Source organism: Bidens hawaiensis, unplaced genomic scaffold (assembly GCF_021521415.1).
Source record: "Bidens hawaiensis isolate Kalapana, Puna unplaced genomic scaffold, B.hawaiensis_p1.1 tig00001960_1, whole genome shotgun sequence".
Lineage (NCBI taxonomy): Eukaryota > Viridiplantae > Streptophyta > Magnoliopsida > Asterales > Asteraceae > Bidens > Bidens hawaiensis.
In genome coordinates this window covers 1,862,111-1,867,828 of record NW_027491108.1, presented here as the reverse complement: position 1 = coordinate 1,867,828, position 5,718 = coordinate 1,862,111, and the positions used below count along the sequence as shown (strand labels likewise).

Sequence of the window (5,718 nt, the reverse complement as noted above, 5' to 3'; positions counted from 1 at the left end):
GGGTTTTATTTTCATTGCTTTCAGACATTTTTTCATTCTTAAGATTTAAGGGACACACTGCCTCCACAATCAATATGACTTACGATGAAAGGAACGAGGATCCACTTGCTTCAAGTGAAGTTACAACTTACAAGACTTCTTTCAACATCTTTAAATACCCACAACACATACATCTCTCTCAACGTATTAAATTACCATAAAAAAAAATACACATTAGCATTATTGAATGGCACGTGCTACCCTCCTTGTGTCATTGGCAGACCCAGAAAAAATTTTCACGAGGAATAAAAATGGCCGGTGTCAAAATTTTATAAAGGTCAAATGGGATTTACATACATATACCACTAAAAATTTTTTTTTACAGGATATAATTGACCCTATACACTTATAGTGTAGGATCGCCATTCCACCAATGCTCGTGTTAAAGACTGCCTTATAAATATATATACAATTACTTCACGAAATTCCATATTCGAACCTACACGGCTATTAATCACAGGGTAATTTGACATAATATCATACTTGTAAAACGAAAAGGAAGGAAAATACAAGAAAGAATTACATTTCCATGAACAAACCTAATAACAAATACATAGAATTGAACACAAGATCCCCATTATAGCCTACATGCTATCAAAAACTTGGTGAAATGAGACATAAAGCATTAGAATCAAAAGTAAACAAAGAGTGAGGGGTGAATTGAATATAGTAGATGATGATGGAGAACCGTTGATTTCATAAGAATCAACGGCTAACGGCATTCCATCACTGTTGAGTGTGCATGACTCAGAATTGGTATCGCCATCCATTGTGGCCCTCAAAACAGCAGAAACTGTGTGTATGTATGCTGACCTGTTCTTCGCCAGAAGCCAGGTCAGACCCATCAGCTCACAATCTTCGTTGTGCATTTTATTGCTTCTCTCCTCTGATTTGTTTTTATCACCCTTGTTAAGCTGCATATATAAATTACATAAATATAAAGATCACCTTGTAAAAAGTTACCTGCAAGGTTAATCACATAGATATATAGATCACCTTGTAAAAGGTTTAATTGCCTAAATATCTAGACGATTTTTCTGTATTTATCTTGGTTTAAAAAAGCACGCTTGGACGCCCACACACCCAAACACAAGGCCCATTGCTTTTGACTACCTAAAGACGCACACTATCCAAAAAAACACATCTGAGGCGTGCGAAGCGAACTGATAAACAACCCAAGGCAGGCGAAGCACTCTCAAAAATGGTTGAGGCCGGCTGAGGCATGCCTTTTGAACACCAAGCGTTTTTATACATCTAAATGGTATACATTCGCTTTTTACTATGTACATATATGTTATTTATATATTAAATCATATATTAAGCTTACATATAGCTAAATTTTGTGTAAGCGATGCCAAAACTTATGAGACACATAAGAAAGTTTATACAAAAAACTTTGCGCCTCGCATACAAAACTTAGATGTTTTGTTTCAGTTTTAAACCCACACGTTTTTCTTTTTATTTTTTTTTTTTTGCACCTTCTTGCTTTTAAAAGCCAAGATTTTTTTGTTTATCTTTTGAACGGCCAAACAAACATAAATGCCTAGGTACTCCGTACTGGGTGACCCAATGGCAAAAGAAAGCCACTGCCAATTGGTCAAACCCAACCGTACGAAGCCCTTAAGCGCCTCAAAGTTATCTCCAGTTCCGGAAAAGCCCACCCACCCAAAAGCCCATTGGTGGTAAAACACAAACGCCCTCAAGATTGAATCGGAGATCACAAAAATTGCAGGTTCCTTCGTTGAGCCACCCATGCCCACAAAAATATTGCAAATAAAGATTGTATTTACGACTACATTTGAGAAATCCAAGATATTTAATAACTAAAATAGCAAAACATTTAATAAAAAATATATAAAAAAAAGCTCTGTTTGCATTGCACGCGCGTATGTGGCGCGTGGTAACAATGACTTTCCTTTCACGAGCACGATAAAGACTCTACCAAAGGGAAGTAAAGCATAAACAAGAACCCTAACATGAAAGCACTAAAATTAATGTGATGCAAAAGTAAGCTAATTAAACTAACCAAATGTAGAGTTTTCAAGCATTTGGAGCACCCATTAAGACCCGGGAACCCATTAACAGCCACATTGTTCAGGCAATCCTTCTCTAACTTCCTTACAACGCTATTTCCAACAGAATTAACCGAAAACGCTTCGGGACATGACAGCTGGTGCAACCTGACACCACATTCGCAGTAAACGACGTCGCATGACTCGTTCACTCTCCTCAGCTCTATTCCATGACTCCTGAGACGGTTCTCGAGGCTATCGATGCACGTCTCGGAGTCATTAGGGAGGAGAGGAAGGTCGTAGTACGTCGACGAAGACGTCGTTTGCTGCGTTTGTTTCATGGTGTTGCCCAGTGCCGTTGCGGAGTAGGCCGAGTACAGCCACGCCGCCAGCACCGGGCAACACCTTGACCGTCTAAGCTCACCGGACCCGTGCTTCCCAGTGCAAGCGGACTTGACGTTTTTGAAGAGGTCTGTGGGGAGATCTAAGGGGCATCCTGAGTCGTCCGCTTGTTCCGGGAAGGCCGGGATGGTGGTGCCCGGTGGCGATGGGGTTGGGAGGAAAGGTTGTTGAATTGGTTGGGTAGTGGGCAGTGCGGGCAGAATGGGCAGGAGGAGAATGAGAAATGAGAATAAAGGTAAGTAGTTCATTGTATGGGTGGGTTAGTGGGTGTTGGTGAGGATGAGTAACATTAAAGAGTGGATAAGAAAGTGAGGTTGCTTTATCTGGTTGTGTATTTAGAGATAGGGTAATTTTGAGAGATGAATGAAAAGTTGAAGGGGTGGTTTTGTAAATATAAGTTGTTTTTTGATTATTGATGTTTGTATTATCTTTTTTTATTTGTCTTTGTCAGATATTTATTTCTTGTTATCCTTTTTTCTATCAACATTCACTCCCAATCTTACATTCTTTTTTTTTCTTTTTTTTTTTAACAACCAACTAAGTAATGTCGGATACTTTGTACGCGGCCCCTATTGGCTAAAGGTAGCCGAGACGACCACGAGTCCGGACGGAAGGAGCTCCTAACGGTCCACCTATTGAGGGATACTGTGATTTCCCGAAACAATGGCCAAAGATTACATCTCTAACTTTATTTTTAAACTAAAGAAATATATTAAAAAAGAAAAAAAAAAGTAAAACATCTCTGCATTCCATCTACTCGTCCCTCACATACTTTTATTAAAGCCATCCAAAGTAATGTTTCCAGACCCTTCCCGGGCGTTGACACGAACGCCTTATCGGGCCAAAGGCAGTGGCGTAGCTACCTTAGTGGTAGAGGGTCGGCCGACCCCTGTGAGAAAAAGTTTTTTAGTGGTATATATGTGTTAAAATTCCGGTCGACCCCTATGAAATTTTGACACCGACTCATATGGATTTGAGAACGACCACCAATAGAGAGAACTTGAGATGAAAAAAAAACAGAGAGAGTAAACCGACCATATTTTCCGACAGCCGGCGGCGCAAAGAAGCATTCTCATATTGTACTTAAAGAATAAAAGAAGGAAGATACCTAATTTAACATTTAAGGATGTAATGGGCATTTATTAACTTTCTTTCACATCCCATTATTTTACCAAAATTTAATAGGACATGTGAAAATAAAGATAATGTCAACAAAACATTTAGTTATTTCTGAGTTAGTTTACTTATAACCTAATATATAATAAAAGTCAGTATGTTTTTTTGCCCAAAATTACTTACCCATTTATTTCGTATATGATTAATTAACTTTTTAACTTTTAATAAGCATTTGCTTTGCTTTTATATTTTTTAATATATGAATATCGAACTAATGATGTTATAATTAGATACCAAAAAATAAAAACGTGTAAAAAACAACTATAAATATATTGTATTTTAATTATGCATAACTAATGACGTATCATGTATTTTTTTGGTTATATGGTAATATGATATGTTGGGATGAATATCATTAAAGAACTCTTAAATTATTTAAAAATTTGAAAGAACCCTTGAAAACTAACGTTTTTTATAAAAATTTTTGTATTTTAATGTTAATTGAGTGTAGTTTTATCATTTTTTATATTTATATTTACGATTACAATTTTGAAAATTAGGTTTTATACATATCTATGTTTTTTACACATATATAGATTTGTTAGTACATAAATTTTACACATATATAAACTTGTGATTAATGTATGTAATTAAAAATTTATATATAAAATATGATAAAACTATTCTTAAATAATGTTAATATATAAAAAAAATTAAAAAAAATGTTTGGTTGTTAAGAGTTCATAAGAATTCTTAACTTTTTTAGTGTTCTTAAATGATATTAACCCTAATATGTTGTGTGATTATCTTTTTTTCATATGACCAAACCCGATTTAACCCGACTTAAACGACCAAAGCGGATCGAAAAAGAAATTATATACCGATTTGACCTGACCCGTAACTGATTACTGACCCAAAAGTTTTCCGGCCCCTGCAAGAAAATTTTCTGGATCCGCCACTGGCCAAAGGTCTGACTGACCCAGGAGGGCGGACCGGTGTTTGATCCGGATAATGTCATAAATAATTTAAATATATATATATATATATATATATATATATATGTATGTATGTGTGTGTGTGTGGTTAGTATCATTACGTAACTCTTAAATTATTTATGAATTTGAAATAACTCTTAATAACTAACGTTTTTTATTAAAAAGTTTGTATGTTAATGTTATTTGAGTGCAGTTTTATCAATTTTTATATTTATATTTACGATTACAATTATGAAAATCAGTGTTTACACATATCTACATTTTTTGTGCATATATGTAAACTTGTTACATAAATTTTACACGTATATAAACTTGTGATTTATATATGTAATAAAAAATCTATATATAAACTATGGTAAAACTAATCTCAAATAATGTGAATATATGAAAAAGAAAAACTAAACAAAATGTTTGGTTGTTATGAATTGCATTTTTAAAAAATTTATATATAAACTATGGTAAAACTAGTCTCAAACAATTCTGCTATGATATGTTGAAGTAAATCTCGTGTTTCATGAGTTATTAAAGTTATTTTGAGTTGGGAATTTGTAAAATTTTGTTAAATATTTCATATGATTTTGTTGGTAACTGGTAATATAGCAACAAGACAAGTGTGGAATAAGATCATAACATAAAATACATCATTTTATTAATATACAAATATCCAAAGATCGAAACGGGTCAGGCTTACAACATGAAAACAAATACAAATCGAAGTTTTATATAATTTACTATAAAACGATTACAATAAAGTGGCAGGCAAACGGGCAACAAGCTGCGCCGCAACCCCCTTTTGAACAGCAAAGCCAATCCTGCTAAAAACGAAGCTTTGGGACCTAGAAGCTGAAGAGGTTCCGTGTACGATGCGCTGAACCCTACTCAAAAATTTCACAGCCTCTGGAGCCAGAAAACCAAATGTATCAAAGGCAAATGGTAGAAAGACATGTTGATTATCTAAACAAGCTTTCTCGTGTTTAACATATTCAAAAGATATTAAGCATATTCAAATTGCCACTACCATGCGGCTTGCAGTTTTGCTTACCAAACCACTTGGTGGCTTGGTGCACAACAACTCATACCTTACTCGGCAAATAGGGTGTTCGGAACCTACGCGACATCTTATTTCTAGCCTTTTATTTTACCTACTATTATTT

General features: G+C 34.9%; 1 pseudogene across 1 annotated transcript; it reads right to left on the bottom strand.

Annotated features, from left to right (window-relative positions):
* Positions 1 to 523: 523 nt before the first annotated feature.
* On the bottom strand, positions 524 to 2,701 carry LOC143602058 (putative GPI-anchored protein At4g28100 pseudogene; annotated as a pseudogene). Its single transcript, XR_013147761.1, has 2 exons — positions 2,066 to 2,701; positions 524 to 953 (listed from the first exon to the last, which is right to left on the bottom strand). The product of XR_013147761.1 is annotated as a putative GPI-anchored protein At4g28100 pseudogene (transcript).
* Positions 2,702 to 5,718: the final 3,017 nt, after the last annotated feature.